This window comes from Callithrix jacchus, chromosome 11 (assembly GCF_049354715.1).
Source record: "Callithrix jacchus isolate 240 chromosome 11, calJac240_pri, whole genome shotgun sequence".
Taxonomy (NCBI): domain Eukaryota; kingdom Metazoa; phylum Chordata; class Mammalia; order Primates; family Cebidae; genus Callithrix; species Callithrix jacchus.
Window position 1 is genome coordinate 71,691,360 of NC_133512.1, and position 21,811 is coordinate 71,713,170.

General features: G+C 38.3%; 1 protein-coding gene and 1 pseudogene across 45 annotated transcripts in view; one reads left to right on the forward strand and one right to left on the reverse strand.

The window, feature by feature from the left end:
* The window catches only part of MAGI2 (membrane associated guanylate kinase, WW and PDZ domain containing 2), a 1,508,583-nt gene that overhangs the window by 1,157,080 nt on the left and 329,692 nt on the right, over window positions 1-21,811 (forward strand). The window lies entirely within an intron of this gene.
* Window positions 12,068-18,201, reverse strand: LOC118143830 (large ribosomal subunit protein uL13 pseudogene; annotated as a pseudogene).

Consider the following 21,811-nt stretch of genomic DNA (forward strand, 5'->3'; position numbering starts at 1 on the left):
GTCATTCCCTTCCTTTGACTCAACGATTCTAAAACACCAATTGAAAAAGTGTGTTTCACACTGTCCTCTAAATGACTGATAATTAAAGATATCAAAGTAAATGCCTTTCATTTTGCAATCAAAATGTTAGGAGCTGACTGGTTGTGCAAACGAGATGTTCTATTAAAACAGATTTCAAAGTCAATTAAATGAATCAGCCGTATTTTGTACTTGAAAAATAATATAAAATTTAGAATTTTTTTTTAGGACGTCATTCCAAATCAACAGTATTCTTTCAGTACATTGGACTTCTCTGTTACCTATTGGAGGTTACATTGTAATAATTTGTCGTGGTGTGAATTATCCGCCCCATGCATCCTTTTATTCAGAATTAAGAAACCATTTGGAATTAAATTACATATACATATTTTTCATGGAAAATAAGTCATATTCATAATTTTCAAAGTTAAATATGTGATTAATTTTTCTAGAACTCGTTCTTCCCATGGACAATTTTTTTTAATTCTTACCTATTGTATAATGTTCCTAAAGTTATTTGGGTGAATAACAAAGCCTACATATTCCTGGGAAACACTACCCAAGAAATACAGAGTTTGAAAAACGAATGACTTCACATTGTTCATTAAGATCTTACTTTGTTTTCTCCAGCTGCATTCTGTTTAACAATAATTATAGATAGTCAAGGATTACAGATTAGCTTTAGTGCTAAATTGTTTTTTAACAATAATCAAACCATTACTGAGCTGTTATTAGGTGTCAAGACCTTCTTGGCACTGGAGATATACACATAAGTAAAATCGGTGTGCTTCTTGCCTTTGAGTATGTCCCTCAGGAGCACTTGTCTTGAATACTTTTACCCATCATTTTTGTTTGGAGAAGCCCCAATTTTGGCTCCACAGTCAGTCATTTCCAGATTCACAGTCAAGTTGAATTGAGCTCATTTGCCACATGCAATCTTCTAGCATAGTCTCTAATGTATAGTGTCACACGGACACTGAATAGATACAAAAATATAAGATAAATACACAGAGGTATCTCTAACTGCAAAAATAAAGAGATATCATTTGTAAATAGTTATAAGCCCTCTGTGTCCCATTAGACTGCTGATCAATTAAAGTACCCCTATATTTTAAATAACATAAATATTACATGTTTCAAATAGATGCTGGCTTCTCTTTTTTTTTTTAATTTTTTATTGCATTTTAGGTTTTGGGGTACATGTGCAGAACATGCAAGACAGTTGCATAGGTACACACATGGCAGTGTATTTTGCTTCGTTTCTCCCCTTCACCCACATTTGGCATTTCTCCCCAGGCTATCCCTCCCCAGCTCCCCCTCCTGCTGGCCCTCCCCTTTTCCCCCCAATAGACCCCCTTGTTTAGTACTCCCGTCCCTGTGTCCATATGTTCTCATTTTTCATCACCCACCTATGAGTGAGAATATGCTGTATTTGATTTTCTGTTCTTGTGTCAGTTTGCTGAGAATGATGTTCTCCAGATTCATCCATGTCCCTACAAGCGACACGAACTCAATCATTTCTGATTGCTGCATAATATTCCATGGTGTATATGTGCCACATTTTCCCAATCCAGTCTATCATCGATAGGCATTTGGGTTGGTTCCAGGTCTTTGCTATTGTAAACAGTGCTGCAATGAACATTCGTGTGCATGTGTCCTTATAGTAGAACGATTTATAGTTCTTTGGATATATACCCAGGAATGAGATTGCTGGGTCAAACAGAATTTCTATTTCTAAGGCCTTGAGGAATCGCCACACTGTCTTCCACAATGGTGGAACTAATTTACACTCCCACCAATGGTGTAAAAGTGTTCCTTTTTCTCCACAGCCTCTCCAGCATCTGTTGTCTCCAGATTTTTTAATGATCGCCATTCTAACTGGCATGAGATGGTATCTCAATGTGGTTTTGATTTGCATCTCTCTAATGACCAGTGATGATGAGCATTTTTTCATATGATTGTTGGCCTCATATATGCCTTCTTTTATAAAGTGTCTGTTCATATCCTTTGCCCAATTTTGAATGGGCTTGTTTGTTTTTTTCCTGTAAATCTGTTTGAGTTCTTTGTAAATTCTGGATATCAGCCCTTTGTCAGATGGGTGAACTGCAAAAATTTTTTCCCATTCTGCTGGTTGCCGATTCACTCTAGTGACTGTTTCCTTTGCCGTGCAGAAGCTGTGGAGTTTCATTAGGTCCCATTTGTCTATTTTGGCTTTTGTTGCCAATGCTTTTGGTGTTTTGTTCATGAAGTCCTTGCGTACTCCTATGTCCTGGATGGTTTTGCCTAGATTTTCTTCTAGGGTTTTTATGGTGCCAGGTCTTATGTTTAAGTCTTTAATCCATCTGGAGTTAATTTTACTGTAAGGTGTCAGGAAGGAGTCCAGTTTCTGCTTTCTGCTCATGGCTAGCCAGTTTTCCCAACACCGTTTATTAAACAGGGAATCCTTTCCCCATTGCTTGTTTTTGTCAGGTTTATCAAAGAATCTATGGTTGTAGATATGTTGTGTTGTCTCCAATGCCTCTGTTTTGTTCCATTGGTCTATATCTCTGTTTTGGTACCAGTACCATGATGTTTTGATTACTGTAGCCTTGTAGTATAGTTTGAAATCCAGTAATATGATGCCCCCTGCTGTGTTCTTTTTGCTTAGAATTGACTTGGCTATGCAGGCTCTCTTTTGGTTCCATATGAAGTTCATGGTGGTTTTTTCCAGTTCTGTGAAGAAAGTCGATGGTAGCTTGATGGGGATAGCGTTGATTCTGTAAATTACTTTGGGCAGTATAGCCATTTTCACAATATTAATTCTTCCTAACCATGAACATGGAAAGTTTCTCCATCTGTTTGTGTCCTCTCTGATTTCGTTGAGCAGTGGTTTGTAGTTTTCCTTGAAGAGGTCCCTTACGTTCCTTGTGAGTTGTATTCCTAGGTATTTTATTCTTTTTGTAGCAATTGTGAATGGCAGTTTGTTCTTGATTTGGCTTTCTTTAAGTCTGTTATTGGTGTAGAAAAATGCTTGTGATTTTTGCAAATCGATTTTATATCCTGAGACTTTGCTGAAGTTGCTTATCAGTTTCAGGAGTTTTTGGGCTGAGACAATGGGGTCTTCTAGGTATACTATCATGTCGTCTGCAAATAGAGACAATTTGGCTTCCACCTTTCCTATTTGAATACCCTTTATTTCTTTTTCTTGCCTGATTGCTCTGGCTAGAACTTCCAGTACTATATTGAATAGGAGTGGTGAAAGAGGGCATCCTTGTCTAGTGTCAGATTTCAAAGGTAATGCTTCCAGTTTTTGCCCATTCAGTATGATATTGGTGTTGGTTTGTTGTAAATAGCTTTCATTACTTTGAGATACATTCCATCGATACCGAGTTTATTGAGGGTTTTTAGCATAAAGGGCTGTTGAATTTTGTCAAAGGCCTTCTCTGCGTCAATTGAGATAATCATGTGGTTTTTGTTTTTGGTTCTGTTTATGTGGTGAATTACGCTTATAGACTTGCATATGTTGAACCAGCCTTGCATCCCCAGGATGAATCCTACTTGATCATGATGGATAAATTTTTTGATTTGCTGTTGCAATCAGCTTGCCAGTATTTTATTGAAGATTTTTGCATCTATGTTCATCATGGATATTGGCCTGAAGTTTTCTTTTCTTGTTGGGTCTCTGCCAGGTTTTGGTATCAGGATGATGTTGGTCTCATAAAATGATTTGGGAAGGATTCCCTCTTTTTGGATTATTTGTAATAGTTTCAGAAGGAATGGTACCAGCTCCTCTTTGTGTGTCTGGTAGAATTCGGCTGTGAACCCGTCTGGACCTGGGCTTTTTTTGTGTGGTAGGCTCTTAATTGCTGCCTCGGCTTCAGACCTTGTTATTGGTCTATTCATAGTTTCAGCTTCCTAAATCAAACTATACTGTATCTAAGCCTATTACATTAGATATTCAAGGAAATTCCATGTAAGGAAAGATAATTTAAGTGTGAGATTTATCAGATCTTTTGTGAATTTCCTCACAGAATCATTGAATAAGAACAATTCCTTCATCTGTATATTGGCAAAATCCATAATAACCCAGGTAGCAAAAATTGGGGTGGAGGACTATATGGCTTTTGTCACAACTACTCAGCTCTGCTCTTGTTGTTTAAAAGCAACCATTGGCAACATCATCTATGTTTCAATAAAACTTTATTGACAGAATCAGACAGCTGGTCACATTTTTCCTGCAGGTCATAGTTTGCTGACCCCTGCCCTATTTTAATTCTTCAGATTGTTTTTTCATGTGTTCAGCTCCTTTCAAGCTAACTTCCAATGCAGGAAACAGTTTAACTAAAACCTTTCTTCTCTGTGCTAATCATCTAACAGAGAGGCAAGACACCTGTACGTCAGAAAGCTATACTTCCTACCCTCTTGAATCATTGAGATGTTTGTTCTGCAAGTGAAGATTTGCTGCTAGTCGATCCTATATAATCCATTATGAAATTGGACACTGGCTATAACCCTAAACAAAAATTTTTATGTTATCTTTATACTTCAGATGTGTGTGTGTGTGTGTGTGTGTGTGTGTGTGTGTGTGTGTGCGTGCCTGCATTATACTTCTCTCTACATCTCTCCACTTAACTTTTCATGTAACACATCCAGTCAGAGAATTATTTAGAATTTAGTCAGTCACGTCTTCTATAATCAGATCAGGCTGACATGTTTAATAGTTTTAGATTTTAAATGATTTGGAGGTTGTATATGCAGCTCATAGTGGGTAAATACAGTTTAATTTTCTTCCAGTTACATTCCGTTCTCTTTGTCATGGTCTTGTCCCCATTACATAATTTTATAGTTTACCGGTGTCAGTGATTAGGTGTGTGGGTGTAGCAGTTCATGTGGAAAACAGAGACAAATAAACAGATAATTCAAACGTAAAGACAATGTTAAGTAGAATATTATCCCAATATTTATTGGAAATATCCTCTTGAAAACTTCATAAACATAACTAAAATACTTGTTTATTGTATATGATGTATACATTAGTAGCTTAGTATCTTATGTTACTTGAAATGGGGGCTCTTTTCCATCCCACCAAACTTGTCACATATTTTAATTGGAATATACCTATTTACATGGTTTGCTTTAATTGTGTATCTCATCTCTATTACACTATTATTTCCACAAAGTATAAATTGGTTCCGAATAGTAGCCTTGTTTATGGAAGCAATAAGGATACATATGTAATAATAGAGGTTATTTATCACTGTCAGTATGCAGAGTGTTTTTGTTGGGGGAAGAAAGTCAACTAATTTCTTACCACAAAAAATTAGTAAAATGTCTAGTCGAAGTTAAGTTGTGATCTCAACACTTTCCGTTGTATTATAAATATAAAATAAAAACTGTCTAGATTGAGATTCTATTCATAATTACAGTGATAGCATTAATATCTTAAGGAATTATATATGTTTAATTGGCAACATTAATATTAATATAACAAAACAATGTCTTTTTGTTAATATATAGTTGAGAAAATGTTGATTTATTAATGCCATTAGTGATAATGAGCAATGGATTCTCTGTATAGCTGTCGTTTTTATGTTTAATCACATACCCATTCATGCAGTTGGAGGTACTCTTTACAAGATATGAAAAAGATTCCACCTTGCCACCCAGTAGCAAAAAAAAGCCCATGTGCATGGACACAAGAGGCCCAGCTTAGCAGTCAGCACCTCTCTTCAGGTAGACTAACAACTGGGAACAGAAGCTGCAGGTTGAGCTCTGTGTCATCATCAGATTGATATCAGTGTAATGTCTCTGGCACACTTGCACAAACACACATTTTCCTCTCAGCCACAGACTAGCAAATAGGAATTCCAGCAATCAACAGCAGGAGAGAATTTACATAGCTAGAAAATGAGAAACCTGAATTGAACAGGCTTTGACCACTATAACTGATTTTACCCTACTATGTCACTTTCTATCCCCTGCAAATTTGATTTTAAGATTGTAGGTTTAATATATTCAAGAACCAGAGAAGTCGCCATCATCATCATCATGTCATGGAAATTGTTAACCTTTATTGAATGCTTAGTATGTGCCATTAACTTGGTTCAGTGCTTAACTGTTTCTACCACATTTATAATTATCTCTATAGTGATAATGAGCTAAATTGTCTTAAGTTTATAGATGAGGAAACCCTGGCTGAAAAAGTTGAGTAACTTACCCAGAACCACACATTATTGAGACAAGGGGCTGACATTTGGACCCAGGCAGTTTGACTGCAGAGCGCAGACTGCAAACTCTTACCCAAAATGCTTGTTATAAATTTAGCATTTATACCTCATAATGGTCTGAACAAGCCTTTGGGACCCATCCCTAGAGATGAATGAGGGATTCCTCAAGAACGTCTCCTCCCGGGCCTTCCTGTAGTACTGTTCTACAGCAGGATGCCCAACAATGCGAGGTCAGGATGCTTGTCGAGCCCCATGAGGCAGGCTGCTGACCCAGGCATCCGGAGACACCAGCTCCATTACCCACCACTTCAGAGTGGCCCTGAACAACAAGGCAACTGCACAAGAAGTAAAAGAAGAATTCTTATTGTGTGGACCTTCACACAGAAATGTTGGCCCTCATTTGAATCAGTAGAGACAGCCCGCAGCTCTGTATTTTAGAGAACAATGGGCCCTACTCAACATCTTTTAAAATTGTATCTGCTGTCTGTGGAAACAGACCAAGTTTTGACTCTATGTAGCAGCAGAAAGAACTTAGCCCAATTTTTCCTGACAGACACCAAATCCACGATAGTGCAGCACTTAGCATTATGTATTAAGAAGTCCTAAAATTGCTAACTAGGAATGTAACTGTCACTGTTCATAAAGATTGGAAAATTTTTTAATAAAATTGTGCAAAATGGAGAGTTGAACAGCTGTGACTTTTGTACCAATGTGGTTCTCTCTCCTCTTTTGTGAAATTATGTCTGCCAGGTACATTTTGGTTTTAATGGCAGTTACACAATTTGCTTAACTAGCTGCTGGTCCAGAAGACACGATTTGCTGGGACAGCTTTGATGCAAAGCTGTCTTCTCTGGCACAGACAGAAAAGCAAACCATGTAACTGTAGTTAAAATGATAGTGGAGACTAGCAGATGTGATTTTCATGTAAAGGTTTCACAAGTTTTTCATGTGATGCCACACATCTGCTACTATAAAACATTACTTGTATGCAATTCCAGAAAGTAGGAAAAAACTGCATAGTATTTTCAATGTAATATTTAATATAAATGGAAAATTGCATTCATTTCCTGGTTAGTGGTAAGTATCCATCATGATGTAGCAATTTGGAACGTGGTTAGAGAGGACTTGAACTTAGTATCTTATGTTAATAATGCTTCATGCCTTGGAGTAGCTTTCTAAATTTTCTAAGAAAAAAGTTCCTAACTTTAAAGTTTATAAAAAGTCAGTACACATGTAAAACATTTCCAATTACAAATAAACATAAAATAGTATCCTTTTTTAATCTCACTAAGGAAGCTCTAAATCTTATAAACAGCATTTGGACATATTAATTAGTATCACTTAATGGCCAAAAGTATGGGCTGCAGAGTTGCACGGTATGCTAGCCCTGTAGCTCCCCAGCTGTGAGATCTTGGGTAGGTGGGTTAAAGAGAAGGAGGAGGAGGAAGAGGAAAAAGAAGAGAAAGAAATGAGGAAGAGGAGGTGAGGGGAGGAACACTTATTGTGCACTTAGTACATGCCAAGTGTTAATCTAAGTGATTTACATGTACTAGCTGATTTAATCTTCCCAGAAACTCTAGAAAGTCTGTATTATTATCCTTATTTTATAGTAAGGAAACTGATCTATAGATATCTTTATAAGTACTATATAATAAAGCCAGAATGTGAACTCAAGCAGTATTGTTCCACAGTTGGTATTTAGTGCTTCACGTAGTACATTTAGTAAGTGTTGAATAAATGTTAGTAATTGTTAATCTTGTGTATACCAATGATGTGTATGAAGCCTCTCCTTTTGGCATTACTTGCTTTTCCAACACTGTCATGATTACAGTAGACTTCAAAAAGTGAACAACTCTAAGAGAAACTTTGATTGGGAAAGAAACATATAATCTCCTAGCCAGAGTGTGCCACCCTGAGTAAAAACAGTGCTTCTTCAGAATTCTTAACAATTCCATAGCCTTTTGAAATTGATGGAGCAAGGATTGCAGAGAGTGGCTTCCAAAGGGGTTGAGCCTTCAGTCATTCATAAGGAGGTTATATTGTCATAATTATCTAGACTCTGTATCATCTTACACACATGGGCATTTGTTATAATAGTAGAAATACTAATGTGTAAGGCCTTATTTTAACTTTTTTACTTTAACTTTATTTTAATGTGCTTTACATCCCTCATCCCAGCTGACAGTAACAACATGTACAAAAGAGAAGATCAAGTCTCTAAGGAGTTAACTGAGTTTTCTAAGTGAATATGGCTGATAAGGTTGAAGCTGTGCTGATGCCATTTAGAACAAAAAAACAGCCTCTCAATAGAGTCACCATGTTTTATGTTAATAAGTTCATTCGGTTTTTATACTTTACAACATACTTCCCTCTATTCAGCAAGCATAAATCAGTAAACTCCACTTTATAGTTGAACAAAAGGAACATGGATATCAAAACAAATGTTAAGGGTCCTACCTCTAACTGAACTAGAACCAGCTTTTTTATTAATTAACTTATGGCTGGTTTAATGTTTTTTTATTAACTTATGACTGGTTTAATGTTTTATGTCCTTCTAGCTGACCCAGGCTGATTTCATAATTTGGGGCATCATTTCTTCCACCCTGGATAAAACCAGTCGTCAGGCCTCATGAAACATGAGTCCCTAAGATACCAGGAGTAAGTCAGGGGGTCTCCTAGCTCCACACACATTCTCTTTATACTACGTTAATTTTTTTGGTAGTTCATAGTTGAACTTACCTCCTTCACCCTCCGTACTACTCACTCACATAAATTTAAACTGGCTTTTCATTGACTTTCCTAATACTTCTGTTCAACTAGTAATCAGTTAAAAAGTTTATGACTTCCTTTTTCTCTTTCATGACAGAGTCCCTCAGACATTTTTATTTATTTATGTGAGACAGAGTCACGCTCTGTCTCCCAGGCTAGAGTGCAGTGGTGTAATCTCGGCTCACTGCAACCTCCGCCTCCCAGGTTGAAGAGATTCTCGTGCCTCAGCCTTTCAAGTAGCTGGGATTACAGGTGCACACTACCACATCCAGCTAATTTTTGTATTTTTAGTAGAGGTGGGGTTTCGCCATGTTGACAAGGCTGGTCTCAATCTCCTGATCTCAAGTGATCCACCCGCCTCAGCCTCCCAAAATGCTGGGATTACAGATATGAGCCACCATGCCCAGACCCCCTCAAATATTTTTATGCCCTGATCCTTTCACATGAAAAGAAGTCTCCTGTCCAGTCTCCTCACTGCTACCATTCAGGCAAGATCTGGATGCCCTCCATCTCCCTGTTTTTGAAGTTAGAGGTCATTTTTCCTGCTATGAGACACTTCACCATTGCTGGCTCATATAGGATTGACATTTGCTTTCTATCCCAGTCACACTCCCTGACCCCTAAATGGCTTTCCAACTGATGGAGTGAAAACTTGACTCTGTAATTAAATACACTTTTATTAGCAACTCTTACATCTTATCAACCACCTTACTTACCAAATCTTCTGGTTCCAAATAGACAATGTTTTAGGTACCCAGAAGTTTAAACTGGTTTAATTGCAGATGGACTTTTACAAATAACAATGGATTATTCACCTTGACATCAGAGTTAGTATATAAATATTTTTACAAGCAATTTTTATAACTCTAATACATTTTTTTCTTTGTCCTAAAGCCAGTAATAAAAAGCAAAGGAACTGTTCCTCTAATATCAACATTTCTTTGAGAATATATTTGTAAATAAAGATAACTGCAACATAAACACATTTTGGGGGTTTCGTGTTTGTCTTCAAGCATTTTTTATGAATCTGACACATCAGGCCCTTGTTGAGGCACTTCTCAAGAGGCTGGCTAAGCATAGCCAAACAGCACAGTAGCACACTGGGTAGCACAGAAGCAGGGAAACTTCCAGGCAGAGGGTAACAGTGTGAGGTACGCAGACCCCAAACCCTCAAGATCCCAGGAAGAAAGGGCAGAAATGGTCACAGATGGAGACAGCACGCTCTCTGCTGCCAAAGAATGACCATGCTCCCTCCTTCTACTCCATCTTTTTTTAGGACCATGAGAACTTGAGAATAGCCTTGTGAAGACAGGGAGGACAGTCTGAACTTGGGGAATTGTAGCTTAAGAGAGTTGCAGACAAGCTTTGGAGCTGGATGTGAGCTGTGTCAGAAGTGCTGTCTCTCCTGCTGGAAGAGGGGACCCCTCTCCCAGGTAGCTCATTGCTAGGCAACCCAGAGAACACTGCTAGCATCTTTCACTGTACAATCCTGTTTGCCACTCCCCAAGGCAATGTTCTATAACAGGTAGATGATGATCATTCTATTACTTATGAAACAGTTAGCTCATGTAGCTTATTAGTTTTCCTCTCTCAAGATTAAACATGTTCTGCTTCTTGTGTGTGAACTGCAGATCGTCTCATGCTAACAATCTGTATCATTACATGCTTTGGAATACATCTTAGACTGAGATTAGGTTCTAAAGTTAGCACACAAAGTGAAAATGGCTGAGTCAAAATTATCCTATAAGTTCCTCAAGATCCTATCATGTTGGTGACTGGCATATTAAAACAACACTGCCACTTTTTTCTTGTGGTGTTGGAAAGTAATTCTTTCTGGAATTAAAGTAGCTGGCTGGCATTTGCATCTTCTAGATCCTTAATAGATACATAACTGGGATCACATTCAGCCAAGATGCCAACAGCATCAAAGGTATGACGGAACTTAGGCTGAGGAAGTCAAACCAAAGCAGACTGAGAGTATTCTTTGGGCACCCTACAACTGAATAATAAAACACAAGACGTTGCCCTAACTTGGTAAAATGTATTGCCCTCTCATTCCCACCTGAGAAATATAATTCATCTCTTTATTGATATGCAGGTAATGTTTTTCAAAATTCCTTTCATGTGTCATAAATCATAATGTTAGTAATAGCTTATATTTTTTTCGTCCACAATTTTGAATTTACAGGTTAGTGCAAAATTACATTTAACCTCTCTGGCTTTTGGTTGATAAATGAGTGGTTTGGATCAGGTAATTGCTAAGATCTCTTTTAACTCACTACCACATTATGTTAACAAGAATAAATTTGGCCTTTTTTCTGTATTAAGCCTCTTTATTTTCTCATTATAGTTGCTGATCAAAGAATACTTAAAATTTTTAAAGCATTTTCTTTTCATTTCTACTTTGTGTTTGGTTAGACACTAATGTATATTACTATTCCTTTAATGATTTTAACAATCTCATCATAAAAGTGTTATGGAAAGAAGGCCTCTCAGAAGGGTGAATTATTATCATGGATTCTTTTTACCAAGCTATGGGGAAAAAAAGAAATATACTTGATATCCAAAGACATGAGGCTGATATTAAGATTGTCATTAAAAGGGCATCTGTTTTGATAAAGGGTAAGTTTATAAACAAAAAGGTGTATAAGAACTATTTTTTTTCTTTCCAAGTAATTATTTGATTCTGATCACAAAATACAGGGAAGGAGCAAGGGTGGCCCCTGCCACATGTTGGTCACACATCTTTTCAGTCTGTGCTTCTCTAAAATAGCCCTTGCATTTTAAGCTCATGTAAGCTCATGTATGTAAGCTCATGCTGTCCCTAAACATTTTTTCATGTTATAACAGCCACCAAGTATATGAAAAGGTGGGAGTTTAAAGAGATGCCCCATTAACACAAAAGGCAGGGCTCCCTCCAATTAGTGTTCCAGGTCCCTTTGGCCAATATTAAAACTGAAGTAACTGATTGTTCTATTGGTTTTCTAAAACTCTCCTGAACGAGTAGGTCATAGACAAATTATGCCTGTACAAATCTTAGAGCTGTTTAAAATAACCTTATAGAAAAGCAATGACTAAGGCCCTTCCCTTGCCCTGAGCTTAAGTCCCAGGCTGCCTGTGCCCCGCAGATTGCCACCCCTAGATCCCCCACATCCCAGGGCAGTGATGCAGGAAGGGCAGGGTCCCCCATATTCCACAGTGGCAATGGCACAAGGGTAGGCCAGGCCAAGCATGAGGAATAAACAGTCTTTACTGGTCTCAAACCAGGAGTCCCTGGGTCTTAGGACCTCTGTGTATTTGTCACTTGTCTTCTTCAGGTGTTTGTGGCCTGTTCCTGCAATCACATGTTTCTTCCTGTACTGGATCTTGGCCTCCTCCTTGCCTTCCAGGGTGGCTGTCACTGCCTGGTATTTCCCACCAGCCTCATGAGCCAGGCACCCCAAGGAGGCAAATTTTCTGGTAGACTTTAGTCCCACAACCTTAAGGGCAGTAGGAACCACCTTGTCATAGGGCAGTAGGATGCCATCAGATACCCTAAGGCAGTCCAGGGCAGCCTGGCCCCACTTGGTCTTGCAGGGCCACCAGAAGATGTAGCTAGGGGCCCAGGAAGGAGGGTAGTCTAGGGAAGGGTTGGTGTTCACCTGCTTATGGAGGAAGGCCAGGTACTTTAACTTATTTCTGCAGAAATTGTCAGAAATGTTGATGCCCTCATAGTGCATGACCACCACCTTCCTTCCCAGCAGAAGCCACTTGGCCAGGATGGCAGCCAGGTAGCCCAAGAGATGGCCTTGGCCAGCGAAAACCAGGTCCTGTCCGTCTGCTGTCTTCAGCAGCCACCTGGTGGGAAAAAAAAATAGACAGACAGACAGATAGATGATAGATAGATAGATAGATAGATAGATAGATAGAGCTCTCTCTCTCCATACATATATATCTCTCTCTGTCACCCAGACTGGTGTGTAGTGGTACAATCACTGCTCACTGCAGCCTCGACTTCCTAGGATCAGCCACCACGCCCAGCCCAGAGATATATCTTTACTACTGTCAAAGCTGAATACATTTGAAAGGAAAACTTTTTCTTTTTTTTAACAATAAAGTGTGATGTCATTAATCATTATTACTAGTGTTTATCAGATGATTTCATATTTAATCGGATGAGATTATATTACATAGACTCAGTTAATTGTATAATAAAAATGGATGAATCATAAAAATTTTATGATCACATTTCACATTTAAGTTTAATACAGTTAAGTACACCAAACTACAAATTTTAAACAAAGGAAATTCTATTCTGAGTCTGATAAGGTTAACTGGATCTACTAAAGGCAAAAGAAAAAAATAGCCTATTTGTTTTGATAATAAAATTAGTTGTACTAAGTTGAGTCTCAAACTTATCCTAAGGTAACAAATCTCTGAAAGAACTTGAGTCTGTTGTAATGTAAAGATCTTAATTTAGCTTTCCACTGTGCACAACACTCACCTATGGAGCTTGACAGGTCCCCTGCTTTCTATTATTCTTACTTCACTTTCTCCAGTTTTAATTGGGCATCAAAATAATGTATTTTTTCAGATAAATAAAATGACACGGATGGTTATCTTTCTTTTTCACTAGTGTTGCTTAGTATTTATTTTGTGCCATTGACCTCATATGTAAATTTTATCCCCAAGGGGTTCTTCTTTAGTAATTATTAATCAACCCAGAGAACAAAATATATTAATAATGGTAGCTAATAGCTACCATTATTAAGCACTTGGTATGTATTAGGCATTTTGTAAAACTCATTTAATTACCACCACAATGCTTACTGGCAGATACTATTACTGCTATTTTACAAAAAGAGAAAATGAAACCTAAAGAAGCCAGGCCATCAAGCTAGTAAGTGATAAAAATATTGTTGCAGCCCAGGACAGGAATTAAGAGACTTCACACTGTCCATATTTAAGTTGCACTTGACTCTCAAATCCTTAATATTCCAAGAATGTCAAAATCAACTTAAATTTATACAGTGCTTCATCTTTAAACATTTTCATATATTTTATCTTATTTGCTCCTCAAAACAGTCCTATGAAATGAGTAGAATATTTACAGATGAGGCAGTTGCAGTCCAGAAACATTAGGGGAATTTCTCAAAGATAGTGTGAGTGGCTTACCAAATCTTCAATTGTAGCTTAAACCCAAAATGTTGGTTTGGTCTGAAAGGTGGGAGAGAAGGACCACTCAGACTCATTGGAAGTGGCTTTGAAAATGGCGTTCACTTTGGTGAATCCCAGTGATTCTGAGGATACCAGAGTCAGGTGGCACCCCCTTGCCTTTGTTGGTGTTCACGGTTTGGTGGTGAATGTAACACAGGTGGGGTGAGAAGTACACCCCTTATGGGTGACTCTTATATGGGTATTTGGGAAGAATTCCCACCAGTACTCAAGTTTCCACTCGGTTACATAAAAAAGATACTTGCTAAGTGACATGTTTCCATGTCCTTTTATAAAATCTTTCAATTGACAAATAATAAGTATACATATTCATGGAGTAGAATAGTGATGTTTTGATATTTATAATATATAGTGATCAGATGATGGTAATTAGCATATCCATCATCTCAAGCATGTATAATTTCTTTCTATTGGGAACATTCAATATCTTCCGTCCAGCTGTTTGAGACTACATATTATTGTAAATTAGAGTCATCCCACAGTGGTATAGAACAACAGGAGGTATATTGCTCCTCCCATCTAGCTGTAAGTCTGTATCTTTTAACAGGTCCCTTCATTTTTTCTTAGATGACTGAACCTCAGAAGAACTGAACCTGGCCTACAACACACTGCATTCTTTTATAAGTTTGAGATGAGACATACATAGTTTTATTATTGTTGACTGCCTCCATTCTCCCTCACATAGAACTGTAATCTTATTCATAAATACTAGCACAGAATCACCTTATTATCATTAGCATAATTGCCAGAGACATGACCCACACGTGACTTCCAGCGTCAGTAAGGGCAAAGAGTTCAAGAAATTGATGTTAGGACTAGCCCTAAGGGAAGCTGAAAGACAGCCCTTGGAACAGATCCTTCTGGTTTGAAAGCAATGTTACACATGCCCATCTCCTGACTCCTCATTCATGCTCTCATTACCATTCCATTTCTCACTTTTTCCAATATGTAAAACACATATACATACATATTTTTGGAAAAACATGTTCAGTCACTATGCACATGATCACTGAGTTAATCTTTACATATTTTCCTATTTTTGTCTACAGAAAATCAGCAGGTAATTTACAGTGTTTTAAAGTTTCCAATTTCATAATGGAAATTGATAAAAAAAAATTGAGAATCACCTGGCTGAAGTGTATTGCAGATTACCAGACTTAGCCCATGTCTATACATACATAAGTAATTTCACTATAAAAGCTAAGTGTATGTTCGTAGCAGAATCACATAACTCAATGTTCTTGGATGTTGGCACTACGCAGAGCTAGGCTTTTTTCATGCATCTGCCGCTTATTGTGAGATCTGCAGAAAATGGTTTACCCTCTCTGAAGACCAAGTGAATTAAAAGCATGCATCCTATTTCACTGAGGGTATAAATACCTATACTGAGCATATAGTATTTACCAGGTGAATATTAGCTCCCATCCCACTCTGCCATCCACTATCTTCCCTTTAGTCTCTCCTTTTTCTTTTTCTTTTTTTTTTTAAAAAAATGGCAGACATTCATGCTTCATACAACTGTTTATTTCAACAAACTGTGGCATCTATTAAACAGAATTTAAATTTGAATTGGAATTAACTTTAAAAATGCACAAATGGAAATTGCTTCAGAAATATTCAACATCACACCTCTCCTGTTCTTTATTAAGAGCTTCAAAATGAAAAACACAAACTCAGCCCACTGTGGGGACATAAATCTGTATTGTGGAAAAGAACAAACAAGTTATTTGAAAATACATCCCCCATTACAGTTAGATGAAAATATCATCTCATCTGTGTGAAGCTTTGATCTTCTAGTAATGGCATAATTTTAGACATAGTGTGTGAATTATATAAAACTCTGCCACAATACCTGTGCCCAATAAGCTCATCTATTAAAAACAACACTGAAGCAACTTATTGCCACCTTTTTTGTTCTTGGTGCTGCTGAACTTTTATCCTCTATTCCCACTACTTTTTCTTCATGCCTCTATCTTCCCAGGGTCCTTACCTAACAGAATTGTAGTTTCCTGCTTAATCCTAGACCTCACAGTCAAATTTAGTGGCAAGGTATTGAAAGATTCTATGCAGATTCTAGGTTCAAATTTAGTGGCAAGGTATTGAAAGATTCTATGCAGATTCTAGGTATCCAGCAGTATATCCTTTTTTCCCTAGAACACATCAAAAAATATTTTTTCTTAACTTTGTTGTGTTTTCTAATCCCTCTTGCATCACATTCTAGCATATAAAAGGAATAGCTGTGTATTTGATTTCCTCCTGGTCTATGTAGTCATAAAGACTCAGTAGTCAAGAATAATATTTTTTAATATTTTTCTCATCTCTCAATATTGGTCTTGGAAACCTGGAATCTTGGTACTACGTGGAATTGGAGTTATTTTCATCACTTGATGACTTTCTGACCTGGTGACTTTCAGAATCTGCCACAGCCTTGTCCCCAGTCTTGTCAATTTCCCCTCACTAGCATTCTTCTCCTGACTGCCTTCTCCCTGGATAATCCCAGACATCAGTGATGTTGCCTTTGTGATTGCCCAGTATTCTGAGTGTCCTTGGTAATTCTCTGACTTTCCTTAGAGTCACACTCAAAGGATTCCTGTAGCCATGACTGTGTATGTCTATCATTATGTATGAATGCATTGTTTGGAGTTCAGTTGATTTAAGTTACACAGTGATTGCATATTTTAACAACTCATAATTTATTAAGAAATAACAATCCAGTTTCACATAGAGTATATTACAAGTCAGACTGATCTCACCCTTCCCTATATACAAAAAAGGCTATTTCCCTGGATGACTTTTTCACATTTGTCTGCATACCCCGGGTGAAAAAAATACCCAGTACCTAGGACACTGGAGGAGCCAGGAAATGATGCCGAAATGGTTGGGAATTCTAGGGAGCCCCACAGCTTTCCTACTTGGTTGATGTGTGGTGAAGCTCATGATGTTCCCAAGTTAGAATGGAGACTTTAAAAGCTGCAGTTCCATTAAACTAAGGTCACAGTGGAAGTCGGGAGATCTTCAGACAAAACGAAACTTCATACCATGACTCCGAACTGTCCTTCCAGTCTTGTAGCTTCCATCCTCTCCCCTACGCCTCTTGCTCCCACACTGCCACCCATACACAATCACATTCATGTCTGTGTACACTAACCCTGTACTCTAGGTAGGCAGAACTGAATATTATTAAACACCTCTATATCTACTACTCTCTTCCTAAAATGTCCCCTTCTCCATTCAGCAAAATACATTCATCCTTCTACAGTCTGTTTACATGTGTCTTCCTTTGTGAAGCTTTCCCTGAACCATCAGACTAAGTTGTCTTTTCTCCTTCTATTTACTTCCTGCTTACAAATTTCAGCACTTTTTGTCTTGTGTTATATTTTCCTGGCCAATTCTAGAATGACTAACTCATCTTAATTTATGCAGGACTATTCCTATTTGAAAACTGAAAGCCCCACATCTCAGGAAACTCCTTAGTCCCAGGCAAACTGAAATGGTTGGTCACCTAACATGTGTGTCTCGCCCACTGGAGGATGAGCCTCCTGGGGGAATGGATTGTGTCATGTTGACCTTTGTGTCTTTAGTTCCCAGAATACTGACTTATCAATGAAATTATAAATGAGACGTAAAGGACTTAAACCACTTAGGTTGTCAGGCACTGGTAGAAGAGGACTATTAGTCTTGTCTCTCATACAGAAAGATCTTGAAATTGTGTCATCTTTTAGTTTTCCTTTAGATAAATCCTATTCTATGAGCTCATAATTCACTACTTTCACTCAGTCTAGAAGCAAAAGGTTAGAAATACCTTTGATAACAATGATCTCCTCCCACACTCGGCAATAACATTTTAGAGAGATGCTTTATGGGAGTGACAAGGGATCGATAGAAAACAACATTTTTAATGAATGCCTGCTGGCTCAAAATTTTTTGAAATCGAATCTATGTACCTTGTAAGTCCTGGGTGCTTCATGACATGATTGACAGTGCACACGGCCATGTCTGCTAGGAGTTAGTTTGAAGTTTTCCATGCAATTAGTGAAGAGTAGTGGCTTAGTGATGAATCTTCCCTTATATATAAAATACATATTACAGGTTAATGTCTTAAATAGATAACTTAGCATTACTACTGAGGGAGGGAAGAGAGTTCATTTATGTGAATATATGCATATTGAGAAGCTAGTGTGGAGTGGAGGATAGACTCAGGTGTAAGAGTTTCGGTGTCAATATGTGGATATTTTTCTCAGTTGGCCATGATTCTACCTCCCACCTGGATATTATATCCCCCATGTAGACACCTTCATGTCCAGGAAGAGCAGGAGAAATTAGCATATGAATGATTCAGTCTTCCCACTCACATTCACAAAGCAAACTGACATTCCCCCAGGTTCAGTAGGGAAGAATGAATGGACATTTATAGAAGGAAAATTATCACTTACGTGTTAGAATTGGGAAGAAATCTTTCAAGAGGCAGGATTCAATTCTGTTTTTTAAAAAATGCTCCAAGTAAAATAGATTCAATTTTTCCATTTATTCAAAGCTAATATTTTATAATAACTTATATTTAAAACATTAGGCTTTAATCTAGTACTTCTAAATTTCAGCATTTCAAAGCCCTGTAAGGCATACATTGTATTATGTAACCTTGTTTTGCATTATAATTCTTTTTTGTCCCTGTTTTCTCCCCTCTGCTGGACTATGTGCCTGATTAATCTTTGTCCCTCCCCTACCATAGTGTCTAGTCAAGAAAATTTTGTTAGTAAGGATTTGCTGAGTGAGGATAGTTAGCACTGATTAAGTACTTACATCCAGGCACTGTTCTTAAGTAGTTTACTCATTTTAACTCATTTACTATGCACAACAAATCTATGAGGTGAATATTGTTTTTATCTGACTTTACAGGTGAAAAATTCTGAAGCACAAAAAGAGTAAATGATGAGCTCAAGGTTACACACCTAGGATGTGCGTGCCCTTGCGTGTGAGCATCATGAGCACAGAGACTAAGCTCGTAATCATCCCGTCCTGTCTTCTTTGAAGAGGGTTGGCTTCATAAGATCCTGTTATTATCTTCCCTTAGTTTTCAAAGAATGCAGTTGTTTTTATTCCATATATTCAGACATGACAGTAGAGGAAACATGAAGTCTTCCCAAGGCTCATATTAAAATAAAATAGAGTCAGGGAGGGTGTGATGTCTGTGTTTGCCTGACAGTTCAGCTATAGTCTAGGGTTCAGATGGGAGGTGGTAACAATGCAGAGATAGGGAATTGGAATCAGGGTCAGAGAAAGCCCCAGGAGTCCAAGCAACCATGAAATCCACACTAAATTCATTCAGGAAGCCCCACAATAAGCCAGTTTGCATTGCGGTCATCCTGAGCCACAACGCCAAGCTCCAAGCTAGTCCTCCCACACCCACTCCCACTCCCACTCCCAGTGCTGAGGGGCTGCTTCTCTGATGCTCCCACATTTCATCCCTAATATAGTGCTTTTCCTTATTCACACTTTTTTTATTGTGACCTAAGATAGCAGCTGCCAGTTATCAGCTCATTAGATTTAAATCCTTTATCGCCAAAGTGGGATGACATTTTCTCCTATCATTAGAATATGTTGAAAGATTCTCTGTTTTGAAGGATTCCATAATTTACCCAAATGTAAAAATTACTGTATCAGATAAGCCAGCCCTAAATTTCACACCAAGTTTTGATTGTCCACTGTGTGTGTGTGTGTGTAAGAGGGTCTGGCTCTGTCACCCAGGCTGGAGTGCAGTGGGACAATCTCAGTTCGCTGCAACCTCTGCCTCCCCGGCTCAAGCAATCCTTCCACCTCAGCCTCCCAAGTAGCTGAGACTACAGGCACTTGTGCCACCACATCTGGCTAATTTTTATATTTTTAGGAGAGATGGGATTTCACCCTGTTGCCCAGGCTGGTCTCAAACTCCTATGCTCAGGTGACCCACCCACCTTGGCCTCCCAAAGTGCTTAGGTTATAGGAATGAGCCACCATGCCTTGTCCACAATGTGTATTTTACAGGAGAGTGAAGCTAGAAAAACGGTGAGATGTATCCTCTTTCATGCCTGCCTTGCTCCATCCATGTATTTATTCAGTAAATATTTATTGGAGCACTATCTGCCTCATGCTTTGGGTAATTAGCACACTCACCTTGGCTACCTAGGAAACATTTTATATGTTGATACCGTCTCCACTTGAAAGCTGCTCCCTTCTCTCTTCCATGTTGATTATTTCTAAATTTCAACTGAAGATAATGGGATAGTAACCTGTGGGTGCAAAGGTGTCATTCACAACTATACACTAAAAGAGCCTCTCTCCAAAAACTCCAGAAGCAAGGTGGGTTGTGAACAGACTGAGATATACAGAGAGCATGGATGGTGAGGGTTGGGTGATGGCTTTGATAACCTTCAGCAAATCTGCCCTCTGCATACTGATAGTCTCGGTATGTATGACTTTGCTCTTGATTCCTTCATTCCATCTCCACAATGAAGAAAATGGCAGGCAACAGGACCCTGACCAGGGACTACCTTTGGCAGCATATCCTCTAATCAGCTTCAAATATTTCCTTCACTCAGTGCTTGTCTGAAACTTCTGATGGCAGAAGTCCTCTTCAGGAGCAAAGTTGCATTTCCTAATCCTCCCTGAGGTCATATACACAAAAAAAGACTTCTGCATAAATCTTATTAGGCTAGATACTCCTTATGCAACACCTCTTCACACAGTCTCAGCTTCTAACTCAGGGGTTCGCAGCCCTAGCTGCACACTAGGGACACCTGGGAAGCTTTCTATTTAAAAAATGCCAATGCCTGTGTATCTCATTCTGAAATTATGAATCAGTTGATTTAGGGTGGGCCTGAGTCTTCTGTTTTCTGTTTGCTGGTATGTTTGTTTTTGAAGCTCTCCAGTGCATCTGGAATTTCAAAGCACTGCCACATAGGAACTTACTCTGAAGTTTCTATTCTGTGGTGAGAGGAGAGTCAGACTGCAGATAAGTGAATGTAAGGACAAAGAGATCAGGCAATGGAATTTCATCCTTGAATATCCTGAGCCCTTTACCATTTTAATTTGGAAGCATCTCTCATCAGCAGTCTTCCCCTTCTGTGAAGAGAAAATGGAGTCGTTAAGATATACCCACTTCAGAATATGACTCTTACTCTCTTAGCTTTTAAAAGCTAAAGATTCTCAGCTAAATATGACAATGGACTAGATATAATTAAATAGCAAGAACTCTTGGTAGCTTCCCAGCTTCTTCTTCTGTGTGGAAGTTAGATGAAATAGCTAGGACTTATCTCACAGAGCCTAAACAATGAGAAGGATGGCATTTGTCATTCACATCTTTTTGTGCACATTGTAAGACCCCAAAGCCTTGCTGAAACAACTTGAAACTATTCTTTTTGGAAGCATAAGGAAGACAAGTGTCTATTCAGCTACAATCACATTTCTTTGTGATAAGTCTTTTAGAGCTTGTGAGCATTGTAAGTTTCAAATGAATGACTTCATTTGTGACAATGTAAATGTTCTGCATCAATTAGTTTATGGTGCTACAGCCATATCCTGCTTCTGCTGCCTGTGTGGCCCAAGGCCTGCCAAACTCATTCACTGGT